Genomic DNA, 17,625 nt, shown 5'->3' on the forward strand with positions numbered 1-17,625 from the left:
CTCTTCGGGCTCGATCTTGCCACTCGCTGTGGCGCTTACGTTCTGCATCACGTGCACTTTGATCCACTGGGTACATGATGTTGAACGCGGACACCTTGGAAACCCACTCGAGGTATCTCTTATGATACAGTTGCGAAGTAGACAATCCGTATTCACCGTCCCGACGTTCAATCATGTCGGAGACGGGAGCGTTTGGTATGTAACACATTCCGACACTCTGTTCCCTCCTGTAGTCGCTGGCAAACCACGGAGCCGTTTTCAGCCACTTATGATAGAAAGGTTTATCGGAGGGAGCTCTGGCTATCCACTCTGACAACCGTGTTTTGTACACGTACTCTGGAGGATGAGGACGGTCCGTGTACCATGCGTCGAATACATGACGGAACACCTCCTCCACGGATTCATGTGAGACGAGTTTGTATTCATCGCGTGCGGTTCCACTCCCTGTACACCGATCGGGAGCTTTCGCGAGCCACCCTCTGTACTTGCTTTCTTCTTCGGGTGCTTTTGCCAACCAAGCTTTGTACCGTGTCTGAAACTCGTTCCCGTTCACGGTACTGCGGATCGAACCTTCCGTAGGTTCGCGTGTCACATCGGTCCGTTTGCGTGGAAGAAGTACCACTCGGTTACGAGAGAGTGATTTTGACTTGCGATCTATCCGGGCTAGCGAGGGTCTCAGAATTACGGTTCGTTGTTCACGCTTATTGTGGGTATACATGGTATTACAGGTGTACGGTTTGAAGTGTATGTTCGGGCGATTGACTTAGAAGCGATATCGTGTTATATCTGAGGAGTTAATGTTGCTCATCTTGAGGTTATTTCTTTCCTTCTCGAAGATGTCAGGAACTTCTGAGCTGCTCGTTCACCGATCCGTGGTTTTTGCGAGTGCGAGGAGTCAGGGTTTTCGCTGAGCGCTCGTTACTGATCCGGGGTTGTGCGAGGAGTCAGGGGTTTCGCTGAGGCGCTCGTTCACTGATCCGGGGTTGTGCGAGGAGTCAGGGGTTTCGCTGAGGCGCTCGTTCACTGATCCGGGGTTGTGCGAGGAGTCAGGGTTTTCACTGAGCGCTCGTTACTGATCCGGGGTTTTGCAAGTGCGAGGTGTCAGGGGTTTCGCTGAGGCGCTCGTTCACTGATCCGGGGTTGTGCGAGGAGTCAGGGGTTTCGCTGAGGCGCTCGTTCACTGATCCGGGGTTTTTGCTAGTGCGAGGAGTCAGGGGTTTCGCTGAGGCGCTCGTTCACTGATCCGGGGTTGTGCGAGGAGTCAGGGTTTCGCTGAGGCGCTCGTTCACTGGTGTCCGGAGGTTTTTCAAATGTGCCTCCTGTCAGCTGGGAATACATTAACCATGTGTCATCTCATTTAACATGAAAGACTGTGATAATCATACCACTCGGGATATTACGCTCGGGTAATAGAATGCTTCCATGTAATTCACAAAATGATCGCATTGGACCATAGCCGAGCGAGATAATACATAAATGGAACATACGCTATTCACGGGTGTCTACTCCCAGAGGGACCCATTATACCCCTCAGCTAATCCATCCGCAGATGGAGCCCATTATTATTCTCGAATGGGAATGAGTTTGTAACTACATGGGCTCCCAGGCAGCATATGGGAGCGTAGCTATTACACCGAAAAATGTTCCAGTGGATACGAAATGAGCCAACTCGAGCGCTCTTAACATGTTCACAACACCGTCTTCTCAATACACACCACAGTACATGTTCACACGCTGGTGATGTGTGTTAGCAGAGTATTCCGTGACTGAGCTTACGTGCCATCGATACTGTTAGACGCACGAACCTATGCGCGCTCAACGTGTCTCGCAGGATAGTCACCTTTCAATGTCCGGTCTACATGCTGAGCAAACAGTGCGAGTACTGCTTGAACGGGATGGTAATGTGTACATTGTACAGAGATAGGCCTAGAGAGAACAGTGTCGTGCGATCCTATCACTGAACCGCGTTTTATGTTCCTGCACATTAAATTAACGCGCTTCAATTGCGCGAGCTCATGCTCGGTGAACTCTCTGTCTTCTAAAAGTATACAGTCGTACCACGGTTGTGCTGTCTGCATATCTGCCATTGTAATTTACTGGCCTGCACACCTTGGATGTCCAGACGCATCACTGTGAATATTACACATTTAGGTATTACAGCCACCGCATCTTTACGATTCCCGCGGGGGTAATACGCTAGTTCTATTATAATTATCTCGGATAATGCTGTATCCATGTGTTGTTGCGTTATTGATAATTGTTTAGACTCCGAGTACGTGTCTTTGTTCGATAACAGCGCTGTTAACAAGGCGATTTGCATATGGACACTCTGCGCTTATTATGATGCGCTACATTGGAGACTACTCAGTCGCTGAAGTGTTTATTGTATCACATATCAAGTTCATTGGTGCATATAATTATATTTTGGATATTATGTACAAGAGTGTGTCTGTAAGGAAAGTTAGTTTTTGGCTACAGCTGTCCTTATGTCTGGGTTAGCACATGCTCTTCTTCTCTCTGTGGAATATAGGGAGGAGGGGTCTTTTGCTAGGGGCTATGGTCTTAGACACATAGCACACATCACCATCCCGGATTGAGGAGCTTGCTATCTTACTCTATGCGATTCGGGAACGCTGTATTTTAGTTTAAGGTGCTTTACAATGACAGATTCTGATTCTGGGGCTTATTCCTTATCGATTGTAGATTCGGAATCCTTGCACATGAGCGGAGGACCCTCACCAGAAAGACGTATTTCTAATACTGATTACGGTAAGGGAGGATGTTAAACTATGGTAGCTCTCTGACAAAGTTTTATACAGTCTACTACATTTCGATCAGTGCAACTTTCTTTGCATAATGTCAGTTCGTATTACGTTTAACATGTCTTTGTGTATATCAGTCCTCTGTCCTAGATGCTACACGTATGATTCTCCTGTGATTACCTACCGTATCGGATGGTTCGCAATTTCTTTCGTTGGATTGCTGTCACTTGCAGGGTAAGCCCGATGCATTGTATTCGCAGATAAACAGTAATACCTTATGTAGACACTTACGCTTATGTATTTGTCTCCCTAGGTGTATTCTAGGGTGCTGCTTGTGTCCCCTCGTACTGAAGAGCTGCAAGGATGAAGTTCACTGCTGTTCTAACTGTAATATGCGCCTTGTTGTAACCTAACAGTAAATGTCAACCGTATGTTTTACTTGGTGCATGTGGTGTAACCTGCCTGATTCACAATAAAGAAAGTCATGTATACATGATCATGTGAGCACACGTTTTTATTGATACACGATGTTACAGCGCTTTCGTTTACTGAAACAATGATAACACAAGTTATGAAACAAACACAAGGGTTACAATCACATACACATGCTCTCTGTATCGTTGCTATTATCCGGGTAGGACATCTATACACATATCGAACTCTGTCAGTGTAACAAGAGGGCGATGAAACACTGTCCCTCTCTGATATAACGTAGATACACATGTGATTGATCACCAAAGGAATAGCGGATCGGAGCCGCTAAACACATCCTTTGATAGTAGCAAAGCAATTCCGTTTAAAGCGTAATACAGACATTTCTATGTAACCTGGATGCAGGTTAGGAACCAATCTTGCTTATCAGGAGAGGATTGTGTGATCAGACACACTGATTAAAAAACTTTCGAGCGATTAAAAAACTTCTTGGCAGCCAGGTGATGAAGCGGGACCAGCGTAGCTGCTTCAAGTATAATGAACCCCGATGGGAGTGGTGTGATACGTTTATAGTTTGTACATCACAGTAAAGACCAATTAAACATAACACGCGTCCGTGTATCCCTTACGTATATGAAGTGTACTGTGGTACATATTGATTAAACATGTAAGAGACCTTTAGAAGATCCACGTTCCTGTGCAGATGTAGAGGCACGTACTGTTTATGTGATTCCTTCACACGAACCCGGTCAAGCCGAGCGCGTGAGAGTTGAAATTGTTCACTCTGTTCATATACTCCCGAGCCTGACCGAGCTCATGCGCGTCTCTCGCATCTCTCTGTGCGTCAAGGCCAGACTTTTCGTTTTTCCCCTTGAGAATGAACGAAGTCATCACCATAGATATCACGTACATTATGTAGATTATGATGTTGAACACAGCAATCGCACATTCTACATTGTGCATCCTCCGAGCATCGCTCATCATGGGTCTGTATAGCAACTCCATACAGCCCGCGATCACGGCCATGAACAGCTCCAAGTTCATCATGATCAAGCATGCGAGCACCGTTTTCGTACTGGTAGGACCGGTACCTCCGTAGGAAGACACTTCCGAATCGTCCAGCTTACGTTTGCTCTTAGCCGCGAAGTAACTAAGTACTATGCTCACGACCATCGCCAAACAACCCAGTGTAATGAGAGCTATACCCGCGTGTATGTACACATAATCGTATTCATCGTCATCGGATCGAGTCCTCGTCTCATACTGGTCATCGATGAAATACAAAATGTTGTTCGGAATAGTCAGGAATCCCACGATGAGAGAAGTGATCACAGCGATCGCGGCTCCCAGTTTACCTCTGAACCGCGCGGTGCTGAGGAAGGCCCGAGGAGAGAATCTAGTCGCGAACAGGTCTTTACCCGAGGAGACCAGGTTATCGAATCCGCTCAGTCCGGTCTTCTTACGGTTCATGGCGAGCTCTGATAGGTTCTGTTTATTATGTATTTACTCACGGTCTAGTCTAGACTGAATGCGTGTTCCACTTGCGCGCAAACGCTTAGATGGGAATGTTAGAACGTTTAATACAATGAAGCTTGAGGAACCCGCGATAGAATTTCGCCATGCTCCCGGAGTGTTATTCGCGAAATCTACCCTCGAAGAGCGTTGGTATCGAGTTCGCGGCATCACGAAAACGTTGGACACCGTGATATGCTGCAGAAAGCGGGTATCGGGGCATAACATGATAACGATGGACTTGTACACCAAGGTCATACGGGACTTAAACGAGAATCCGGACAGCGCATTGGAATGGATACCGGATTACATTGACAGCTTGAACGCACCCGAAAGCAAAGGTCCTGTGATTAGGGATACTATACTGCGATTGCACAAGTACAAAGCGCTCACCCCTGAAGCTTGCAGACGCGCGTGGGACGATAACAATATGTCTGCGAGTTTGGGAACTCTGGTAGACGCACAGTGTAAGAGCGTGTACAACGGGAAGAGAGCTTTGAGCGAAGCGGGTCCCGTAGCTCGCTTGGTTCTCACGCAGCTAAAGGCTTTGCGCCTAACGCCCATTTGCGCGGGCCTTAAAGTCGCTGGAATCCCGAGACCGGACGCGTTTGGGAAACCCGGGCGTTACACGTATCACAACCAGTGCACGCGAGGCTGCACGAGCATAGGTGCGAATTGGGGATTTTACACCGAGGTCGATCTAGTTGCGCATGATACTGTACAAAACACCGTGGCATTGTTAGAATTGAAAACCAAGAATACCGATATTATAGACCAAGCCACGTTGTGGCGGTACAACACGCAGCTCTGGCTCACGTGGGTAATGTTCTCGCTCACGTACCCGAGTATGGCAGAGCGATCCGCTGCGTATCTAGTTATAGTAAGACCGGGTACCAATAAAGTGACAATGAGACAGTGTTTGAAACCCACCCTGTCTAAAACGCTACGAAAGAAGTTCCCTTGGCTGAATTGCTTCTGTTCTCAAGTATTAGAGTGTCTGGCACCTACGTGCGTGAATATGCGAATCGAGACGAGTCTCGCTCGAGCGAGTTCCCGTTCGGATGGTACAGTGAGCAATGTCCAAGGTGACCAGTCCGACTTATGCTATAGAAACATCATGTTCAATCAAGAGAAGGCGAAACGCGGAGCTCGTGTCACACGAACTTGCGTGAAAGAGGATAAGTGAGGTCACGGAGGAAGGGGGCGTGTGTGTATAGACTTCGATTAAACGAACACGGGGACCCTTGCATATAAGTACATTTCTTCTCACTAAATCCTCAAGCTTGTTCTTCTGTACACTCTAGGTTTTGATACACTGTTCTGTTACTTTACCCGGATGAGCTGACATGGGATTGAAACACAAAGCCATCCACGCGATGCTCGCGAATCCGCATCTGGCTCCGTTTGAGATGGTAGATAGACCTACCCGTAGACAAGACTGGATTGTCATCGATCATCTTATGACAATCTACAGAGTCAAAGAAAGCGACCTTGTGGAAAACGAACCGAGAGTTTCCATATTGAACATGGCGCGGACTCTAGCGAGTTGCTACGTTTTGGAAAGTAAGTTCGCACACGGGATCGTGCTAGTGAAAGACGGAGCTAAAGCCCACAAGCCATCCGTTAGAGATACGCGCCTTAAACATGTCCACGCGCCTCACATAGATTTTTGCAAACGAAATCTATGTGCTATAGAATACGCGATGATGTACATCCTGGCTGATATGGGTATGAAAGACAATTTCTTTCTCGTAGTCGGATCTAAGATGCAGATCGAAAACGAGAACGAACCTTGTCACGGAGCCGATAATTTGATTACCTTCCATCGCACATATCTAGAGGACCAAGAAAAGGAACAGGAATGCCTGCGGATCGAAACTACGGAGAGTGACGTAGAGTCAGTGAACGTAAACGAACTCTCGGATGTAGACCCCGAGTATGCTAACGGGTCAATAGACAGACCCGCTGGAACGAACGGGGTGTTCCTGGCTACATTTGCGGACCCGGCAGATTCGCGCGTTACCTTATTACGGAACGCGTGTACAATGTGTCGCAGCACCGAAGCCGACCTGCTCACGGTGGAATTAGCCAACATCTTGAAAGGCGAGGTGACCGTGTCCACAGGAGATTCGGATGTAGTTGCGGTTCTTACAGCTTGCGGGAGACGAGGTCTGACATTACGAATGGATAACAAAAGTTACCCAATAGACCGTGACATGCACATGTCGAGCTTCGGAGAACTAGTGTTTAGCTGTCCGAACAGCTCGATATGTCCTCACCCCATGTTCGTTTCGAGCGAAGGCCGATTCAGGGTGTTATCCGACATTACTGGGGACGATGAATACATGTTCTCCGCTCATCGAACACGGCATTTAGATTTCGAGAACTTTATCAACGCGCACTCCTTTGACACCGAAGATGTTTCTCGTGGCATGTACGCGCACGGTATACGGGGTTCCGTATACAGCGTGTTGTTACATTGGTTCTCTGAGGGTAGCACAGAAGACCGGTTATCCACGCTCAAGATCATCACGAGTAAGGGAAGTGTGTCATCGAAAAGAGTTGTTCAGATTCTAGAAATGTTGTACCCGAACAACGAAGATACCGAGGCTCAGCCACACGAAGCTGTCAACAAACGGAATAAGCGAAAGGTCGTGTGTCTCGATGACACTTTGAGCCTGGACAAAGATGCGAACCCTGGATTTGTTAAAGATAAGAAACGGCTCATTCATGGACTCAAGGGTTTGAGTGTATCTTATATGAACGGGACCGTTCCTCTCGGTAGTTACGGACGGTTCGCTAGGTTAAGCCGTTCGGGACGCTACGTATATCTACGCATGAAGGAACAGGTACTGGACTCCGGGCGTTTGAAGATGGAAATGCTACTGTTCATGATACTTTGCGGGACTGACTATAATTTCGTACCTTACGGTCTCGGGATTAAGAGACTACTGATTGGAGCAGTTACAAACTACGAGTCGTACTCTTCTTGGTGTTCTACCGTGTCAAGTGCGCTTCGCGACGGTACTGAGGAAGACTGTTTGGAACTAGGGACTCGATTAGCGACTTTCACGAAGGTCCCGGAGGCTATCACGTTACAGCACTGGACCAGGGATCGATGTAACGTGATGTTTCTTACGATGAAATACGTGTTAGATCTATGGACTCTTAAGACTCCGAAGCCCGGACCTGGGTACGGATTTTCTGTGCAAGACGGAGCAGTACGTTTCGCGTTTCAACAGAATTAATTCTCTTCGAAGACTCATTCGCTTCAGGTCCCTGGATAAGTTTGTGTATTATCACAAATGGCAAAACGTTCACGGGTACTATACACGCTCGCACATTACATCGGAACGAACGTATGTTCGCGTTATTTTGTTTTGGTTGTTTTTGTATTTCGAGGATCCTCGCATCATGAAAGAATACCACAATCCCGGATCCGAGACAAGCAGTGAAATGACACCGTTGACCACGAACCCGAAGGGTGTTCACGATGCATTATCAAAGCTGTATCAAGAGTGGATTGAGCGCGCACCCTATAATGATATTTCTACGTACAGGTGCTGGCTCGAAAGCGCTCCGTTTCAAGGATACGATCTCTCTCACAGTAAGGAGTTATCGCGTATTGCGAAAGAAGATACAATTCGATCTGCCGGGGTTCTTCATACGAGTTCCCACGCTGACTGGTACCGTTCAGCAGTACGATCACTACGGACTCGCTACAGCGAGTGGTTGGAACGAGCTCCCCTAGATCCGAGCGTGAGCTCGTATTACGAATGGTTACAATCTGCACCGATGTATGACGAAGCGCACACACTCACCTGTACGAGTGTAAAGACACAAGAGACTCGACACCCGTTCAATCGCGGGGTACCGGTTGTCAGATCGGACAGAGTGTCACGGATCAGACATGCGGGGGACTGGACTGTGAAATATGTATCTCTATGATGTACACAGGGTTTCTTTGTGATACAATGCACGCTTTCTTTTTCTGTTTACTCTGCACGTATCCTGTATCATACACAATTCAATAAACTATACATTATGACACGTGACACGTTCCATTGTTTTTATTTGAAATAAACCACTGAACCTGCGTATGTGCACTATTGTCCTAACCCGCTCGAAAAACCCGAGATCGGAGACTGTCAGAGTACGAACGTCCTGACTTGCTCGATAAAAACCCTGAGAATGCACGTATTAAACGAGACTCGCCTTCTCTGGTTCTACACATCGAGCGTTACGTGGTATCTTAGTTTGGGAAGTGTTTGAGAAGTAAAACGGAATATAACCTGTGTTCGGTTACGATGTGCGTTAAAGGGTTTCTCATTTACAAATTTCCCAGAGGGTATACCTTTGCAAGTCACAGCGGTGACGTGTTAATCGAGGACCGAACGATATGGTGCTTTCGAGATTTCGAGGAGCGGAACTGTAACAGATCGGACTATCGCTATGCGATGAACCCATCTAGAATGGTTACGAGGTTCGAGATATTACCTGCATTTCTGGCCGCGAGGACCTCTGGTACTCTCAAGGGGCCTAAGGACTTGGAAGATATGTTAGACAATCAGTTACATGTACTCAAGACACACCGGGGTACATTGGCGGGAGAGGATGTAGCGGAATTAATCGCTGGGTCTTTACTGAAACTAACCGAGAACCGTTCCATTGATATGTTACCCGAAGACGAAGGGTTGATATTCCCCAAGTTATATTCTTCTATGCACAATTGCCTCGACCGTGGATGTACCAATGAGCCATTCCGCTGTTACTACTATCCAAGAACGCAGCTTTGTCACCCGGTAACACTCACGAGAGAAATCATGGACTGGTGCATGTGGTCGTTCGAGTGGGAGTTAACCATATCGATAGGAGCTCGAAAATGTCCACGTATACTCCTCAGACACGAATTGCATAAGGATGATATGCCGATGTTCATGACCAGAGGAGAACTTGCCATCTGGTCCATATCCCGGGGCATTGAGAAATTACACGGGTGCGGAAACGGATTACCAAAGGAGGACACTGTGTTTCTACAATACATATTGCGAAGCATTTCAAGGACTCTGCAGATACCCGTAAGACCCACAAGAAGTCAACCGTGTACAGGATATATACAGTACAGACTGGGACCCGAACGCTATTACAGCAAGTACTGTTCTCTGTGTACGCTGAGAAAGACCGAGTCTGGTTCCACATACAACGTAGAACTCCTACCTTCCGAGTAACGGGATGAATATGTGCATGTAAACCGTACATTTATGTTACACCTTTATATTACGAGTGGATTATGTTATCCATGATCGGTATCACATTTAATGTTACCATGTTGGATACTATGTTGTCATGTACAATGCTTATTCTGTTCGCATCTACAATAAAAACGTTTCTCGTGTATGCTTTGTCTCTGTGTGTATGACATTCATTTATTCGGACCTATGGGAGGTGTAAAACAAAACAACAAGACACTTGACAACTGAAGATACAAACTTTATTATTTGTAACACCTTGTGATAGATACATGAATCTGTCATACAATTATTATACATGTTGATCTCGATGTACGTGTGAGGAACAATTCGAGTGTGTATACACATCAGTCAAATAAATGTACAGTCCGTATTCACACTACATGCAATGTGCAATCGCCACTATATTCGCTGTAAGCGTCCCGTACAGTGACTTTAGTAACGGGGTGTCTGGCATCATCCAAATCCCTTTGAATAGCAAGGCTCGACACTTGTCTGTTGATGTAAGCCGAAGCGTTAAGTTGCAAGCCAACATTTTCAGCCAAAGTCTGTACAGCTCCCATGAGTCTACACGCGTCGATGCGCCCCCGGAGAGCTCCGAGTAAATAACGTAGATCAGACCGCTGAGTCTCCATTGATTCAAGCTCGTTCCTTAACAATAGGCATCGTTTTTCGCCTCTGCTCGAATTAACAGCGTCCTTCAGAGAGGTTATGGTCCCATCCAGTTTCGAGATCGATCGGGCCACGGTGTTTATGGCCATGTCGAGCTCCGCCTCGTCTTTCTTCCTAATCAGAGTCAGAGCGTTCTCGTGTTCCATGGGATGCATGTACAGTGAGGTAAAGAAATTAATTCCGCATGTCAACACAAACTCGACTATGGTATAAATCCCCGTAGATATGTTACGAGACACTCGAACCCCTGGCATTCCGGTACGTTATTACATCGCTCGGCTCTACGCTTAACACTGTAGGTACCGGTTATAGCGGCTACTTTCGAAGATTCGGTTGAAGATGGGTGTAATTAAGCGTGCCGTGGTGTGAATCGGGTTACAAGCGAAGATTCCTGTTCCACTGATTCTGGGCGCGAGTCTGTCTACCAAAGTTTCTCGGGTCTCGTCCTTATTGCAAAGGAGCTTTATGTCCGAGGTGAGCCCTATACCATAAGTACCGCAGAAGGCCACACCGAGACCGGGTTGCATGATGTCCGTGGTATGTTTGTCACCGTTCACCCTGTCTACGGTATCCTTGAACGGATCGCCTATGGGCTCGAACATACCCTTCTCGAAGTCCACCGTGTACTGGGTAGCGCAAAACAGTTTGCTGTTACCCTCCTCCTTGTCTCTGTGCGCGCTAGTCTTTTTACGGGCGAATACGGAACTGAACGGTCTGAGCAGCGTTGGCATACATGTGTAAGCCGGTACGCGAGTCAGAGGATCCCGTGTTATAGAACCGTTCAGTCTATCAGAACGTCCGGTGGTAAAAATGTACGGTCTTCGGTATCCGCTCGCGCTGTCGGATTCCGGGCAGAATCCGTTGAAAGCGTCCGCGACCACCAGATCGAATGGGCTCCCCGTATTCAGGAGCACGTCGCCCCTCTTACGTCTTTCATGTACAAGTTCGGAACGTATACACCGGGCGATTCTAGAGTCTCGGGGATTACCACGGATTCGCAATACTGATTCACGGTGTGAATCTGATGCGTGTTGTTACTAGTGGGTTGACACACGATACCCGTACCCAGTGTGTACAGAGCCGACTTTTGTTGCATGAGAGACACTCCGCAGCCAGTGAACCTGACGCCTCTGAACAATAGGTAGGACATACCCGAGTAATACGTAGTATCGTAGTGGTCTTGTATCACTTTGTGTGTCAGTAAGGTACTGTAATGGATCCCGAGTAGCACCTTCGCGAGCACGTTGTTGATACCCGAGAGCTTCTGAAGTCTAATCGCCCACATGTAAGTCACCACGGAGGTGGGGCTGAATCCAACGTGTCCGTTGCATTTGGAAGCTGTAAGTGCGAAGGATTCGCTTACATCGGTGTAGCCCTCGGGTTGCTCCTTAGCAAAAACACACGGGGTCCGGAGCTGCGTAACAGATAACGCGAGCTCGTTCTCTGTATCTACATCGTGATTCAGAGCGTGTGGTAGCGCTCCCTCAACAGGGTCAGGGTTCTCATCCTGGCAATAAAGCCTAGCTCCCAATAGTGGGAGAATCACCCAGTACATGAGATTGCAATAATCCGCGTCTGCCGATGTAAACCCGTTTGGATAGGCATTGCACCCTGTGCCATTCATGTAGAAACACGAGGGCATGCTAGCCAGCACGGAGTTGGTTCTGTCCCCTAGCACGCTGTTGAACAATCCCAATAGTCCGTAAAACAAGTTCTCGAGCTGCACCAGAACGGTTGATTCGTCTTTAGTGATATCATCTTTCTTCGCGAGATGCTTACGTATAGCTACAGCGCATATCGGATCCGAAACCCAAGACCAATACAGTCTACCCCTGGTCCACCCGTCGGGCAATGTAAGATCCTTTCCATTCATAATGTCATTCCTAACCTGTATCGCATTACGTACACCATCACCGTAACGAAGTCCGTATTCTATCAATTCCAGATTACGTAGACCGTCCTTAGCCCGGTCCGCGTCCCCGAAACGAGCTAGTAATTCGCTGCCGATTTGTGCGAATTCGTTTTCGATACTGTTCATGGGGGACGAGTTGAAGAGAGCCACTCTGGGTCTAACGATCCACTGCTGAATCGCTGCGTTAGCACTCGACGCGTCCTGAATCTGAGGCACTACCATGTTCCGTGTATCGAACTCCAACAGAGAAGCTGGGTTCTTTATCTTATCGTACCAAGACCTACTATGGCCGAGAGCGAACAGGTCTCGGATCGATATCGCGTTCGGGTCGCTTCTCATCAACGCGTTGACATCGCATTGTAACTTCTGCCTGCGCTGCTTTGTGAATAGCTCCTTCGGATTTCCTATAGGGTGCAGATCTCGTAGGGTCACACTCGTGACAGCTCCGTCGTATTGATGTATGTACGAAGTCGAAGGGGATCTTCTCGCGAGCTGCTTGTAGTTGATTTCATCAGAGTCCGCGGCTGAGAGCACATGCGAAGGGTCAATCTGGGATACGGCGGGTGCCGTGCAACCCACAGTGAAGTATTCCCATTTGAAGCCTTGAGTATTGCTAAACGCTTTGTGCTCGGTAGAAGTGTCACGGTTGCTACCGTGCTCCATCTGAACCCCGTCTACGTGCACGATCGGAATCTTGTCGGTTGGACCTCCTCCGAGTTTCACGTAGTTCACAGTCATGTCAAAGGAGTTGTCCTGAAAACAGGATTCGTTGGTGAAAGGCAGATCTTTATCACACAGGGCGCTCCGATTCATCTCCTGCATGGTAAACGCGTAACCGTCTCCTGGTTTACTAGTTTCGTTGACCATGGTGTACACAATGAACTCTGGAGTGAGCCTCGTGGGTTCGCTTACAATGTAGGTGCCTAGCCCGTTAAGGCTTTTTTGCGAAATAACTCTGAACAGAGTATCGCCCACAACGAGAACCTCACCGCGATCGCTCCTGAGAACCCTGCGTGCATTCTCCAGTGCGCATACAAAGGAGGCAGGTTGTACGTTGATCATACCACACATGAGTTCTGACATGGTCAATATAGAATCCAATTTCTCAGCGCGCCCAGAAGTTCTAGTTCTTTGCGCGACCCTGTCGGTCAAGGTGGGCTGAGCGGCGCAGTATCTAAGTACCTCGATGGTTCTAGTGAGTTCCCACGATGTACTGACCCTGTCCAACTCCCTTCGGATCAGTTCCTCTGCCAGAGATGGTACGGTGACACTGAGTAAACTCCCGAATTGCATAGTTACCACCTTGGAGGTGTGTTGAAACACTTGACTGTACTCTCTGGTCTGGACTCCGTTACCGACAGTATCGTACGTACCCTGTTGAGCCTCTCTCTGATCCGTGATCACGTAACGCTTACTAAACTTAGTGCCCGTGGGCACAGTTTCGTCGGGGACCAGCATCTTGTAGACGAACCCGGAGAGCAGACGACTGGTTTCTTTCTGTTGTCTAAATAAATTCACTCCCATGTAAGCCTGAGAGATCATCACAGTCACATCAGCCGATATCGAAGTATTGCTGGCGGAGGCTCGGATTATTTTATCACAAATATAATCTACGAACACCCTATTCGGATCGGCTAAAAAGTCCGGGGCTTTCACCAAACGGGTGATCAGCTCTAGAGGTTTTAGTTTATAACTACTCGGGTCCATGGTTACGATGTTCATGGTGCTCGATCGAGATTAGTCAATTCTGTCAAGGGTCCCCGTTAAACAATAGAAGCACGATAACCGTAACCGTGAGGTCTCTTAGTAGCACCCGTTTCGTGATATGTCACGGGAAGTCTATCTAGGGCCCTGTACATTTCTTCAGTACACGTATCATGGTACTTTAGTAGACTCGAATCGTTACCGTTTCGTCTTAGTAACTCTTCTGAGATCACCACGTCCGTGGTAACGTTAATTGCATCACGTTTAAGCTTTGACAGTTGAATCGCTCGGGAACGGATCTTGCGCTCTTCGTCCGTGTCGCTGTCATCATCACTATCATCTTCATAGTACTGATACACGCTGCGCTGGTCGGAATTACCCAGGATTCGTCTGTTGCTGCACAAGCAGCACAGCGCTCTAGCTACCATCCAAAACATCTACGCTTCTCTCTGAGACTAGCGCCCCGTCGAAAGTCTGTAAGTACAGTAGAAACGGGATCGTGAATCCGGTACCGTGAGTGTCCCGTGTGACATTTTTAACGATGTCAGGAACACGTGGAGATAAAACGTATCGTGAAAGAGCCCTCGCTCTCCAAGCATTGGAAGACCGCGGAGATCCTCACCGGGTACGATTATTCCGAGATGCTGAATTTGGTAAAGGAGAAGTGGATACACGCGGATCCGTGGATTATGCTATCTATGGCTTAATACCCATCCACGACAATGTCGACTCCTGGGTGTACGTGAGCCAAGATCAGCAGCTCGCCATAGCGATAGAGGAGATCGTGAATACCTTTAGCCCAGCTCTATCCGTAGAGTTACTCCTCTACAACATCTTGGGGAGTAACAGTGAAAGCGCGACGTGTTTAGTGCGATATCTGATCAATTATTACTCCTCTAATCATGTGTGTGAACACGTAAAGACCACTCTGAGGAACATGATAAGGTGGACCGTGCTCGCGGGATTCGTTCCGTGTTCGTTCCTGCCATGGAAAAGGATCCGATGCCTCGGGTTGGGACTTTCTGGTAAAGCCGCTGTAACCAACCTAATATCCTCCAACCCGGTTGTTCACGGGCGCGTGTACGAAGACCTGTCAACCGACAAAGACATTCGCGATCATCATACTGGCAAGCATGTAAAACGTAGGCGAAGCGAGCGAACGGACTACGGTTCTGGTCAGACATCAGTCACCGAAGGCGGTCGAAGAACTCTTCGTTCTCAACAAAGCCACCGGTTTAAAAACGTTACGGAGGGATTACCCCCGCCCGAAGCAGCCTATGAAGCGGAGCAGGAACGAGAGGTTCATGAGCGAGCGATACCTTCGATGTTGAACGTTCCGCTCGATCGACTGGTCGAAACGTTGCAAACGCTGATGGCTCGCTCGGTCCCGAAGACGCAGGTGTCAGTGGTGTGTAAGATCATAGGGGACTGGATTGAGAGGGATGTAACGCTCAGGAAAGACCCGATCAAAGAGACGGAGCTTAAGATGGCAGCGGTAGCCCTGTGGGGCGTGATGAAAACTTTGAACACGGGCGTTGTCCGGTGATACCTGAATGTAGAGCTTCTACGTGCTTGGCTTTCTATGACACCGAAACGGATCTGGTCACGGCTGCGGTAGACGGTGTACTGTACAGACGTGTGTCAATGTGGGACAGCTCTTGGTCTTGGGAATCCGAACAACCTTCCTCGTTGGCAAAGCGAGTTCACCCCACGGTTCAGAGCTGGGCCACGCTCTTTCGTAAGATAATACAGGGGCTGACATCGGCTTCGAGTCGACAGGTGTACACGAGCACTAGCGCGGAACGCTCTTCGCTCTCTCACTTAGCCGATGTGATGCTCTCGTCTCGAGGAGAACATCAGCGATCGGGACTGTCGGTCCAGGGTAACGCGCTCAACAGACCTTTACTGGATAACCTAGCCCGTGTTCTAGCTAGTGAACAGCAGCGCGACATGTTCGGGTTGAATGCTACAGATTTACCCGATCTGTTCGCGCGGTCCGGGGTGGGTGGCAGCGTTTGCGACCATAAGTCCGCGAGTGTGTCTCACAGTCTCAGTCAAATGGTGGCTTCGATGATTTCCGAAGGGAAGGAGGTTTTGTACGTGAGACATTTTCTCAGCGAGGTGCTTAGGTACCCTAGAGGTGCACTAGAAACACTTCGTGGAGAATGTAAGGACCGGTCACTTTTACAAATGGCCGAACGGATAGTGAAGCAGCTGGAACATATTTCGAGTGAATGCGGTGCCAAGCAGGATGAACCGGTGACGGACCTGGGGTCCGATGTAAAACTTGTGTGCAACTACCCAAGCTCGGTGAGCGTGGCTCATTTAGAGGAGATATTGAGCATTTGGACGAATTTCTGGAGGAGCGCACTCTCGGGATTCAGTCAGTTCAACAGGAGACATAATACTATCCAGTATAACAACAGAGATACGGTGAGAGAGCTAGAATCGGGGTCCCCCGGACACGTTTTCCACTGCATGCTGGTAACGTTGTTGAACACGTCCGGGGTAACCTTTGCGGATAGCCTCTCCGGGAGAAAACCGGACGCTTCACTCACGGTGACAGATATTATGCTCACACGGGATTCTCTCCATCCTACCGCTTACGGGTTGTTGTTAGCCAACAAACTAGGACTCCGGCCCTCTGATGTGAAACACGAAGATGAAATAGATCAACGGGATATAAATTCAGAGCGTTTCGGTGTCAATGACTCTCACACGGTTACATCAAGGAGCAACCTCTGCGATCCGACCGCTTCTCTTTCAAAGTCTCAGAGTCCGAACTCATTCGCGTGACCGGAGCCGAGGAATCGTTTTCAACCCTCAAGGCTGTTTCCACAGATGGTTCCACGATGACTGTTCTGCAGTAGGCCTCAGTGCAGGTCTCGTAATAATTGACACCGGGTACACTCTAGTTGTCGACTCGGGTGTCTTGGGCGGAGTGACATTCACAGCGATGTTGGAGACCTCGGTGGCGGAGAGGTCCACATCACTCAGTTGCGGATAGACCGCTCGATCGTCACCCGTTTCCGTTGGTACAGGCTGCTTTGGCTTGGACTCAAGCGTGTCAAGCTTGGTGCGAATCCGGAGAGGTTGTTTACGTGTTGCATGCACACGTTTCTTCACACAGCGATATCTGTCCTTTCCAATATTTGTATGTGATCCAACATTAAAGTGCTTCTGTCCAACACCTCGCGTGTCATGTATTTTGTCTGTGTGCTTTTTAACTGTGTCAGAGTCTTTTACATTACGGGGGGATCTGTATCGGGTTTACGCTTCTTCGGCAGCAAATAATCATCCATCGAACTCCTTTTTCGAGTCAACGGTCTCCGGTCTACTAAGGATGGTTCAGTTGTTACGATACCGGCGTCTTCTCCCGGAT

The 17,625-nt window shown here is 48.3% G+C and overlaps 1 long non-coding RNA gene across 1 annotated transcript; it reads left to right on the forward strand.

Moving 5' to 3' along the window:
• The first annotated feature begins 2,669 nt into the window (after positions 1-2,669).
• Positions 2,670-3,258, forward strand: LOC119885669. Its single transcript, XR_005441378.1, has 3 exons — positions 2,670-2,769; positions 2,900-2,996; positions 3,076-3,258. It is a non-coding gene; the product is annotated as an uncharacterized LOC119885669 (long non-coding RNA).
• Positions 3,259-17,625: the final 14,367 nt, after the last annotated feature.

Source organism: Micropterus salmoides, unplaced genomic scaffold (genome assembly GCF_014851395.1).
Source record: "Micropterus salmoides isolate LMB-PRFRI ecotype aquatic unplaced genomic scaffold, ASM1485139v1 Ms_hic_scaffold_4, whole genome shotgun sequence".
Lineage (NCBI taxonomy): Eukaryota > Metazoa > Chordata > Actinopteri > Centrarchiformes > Centrarchidae > Micropterus > Micropterus salmoides.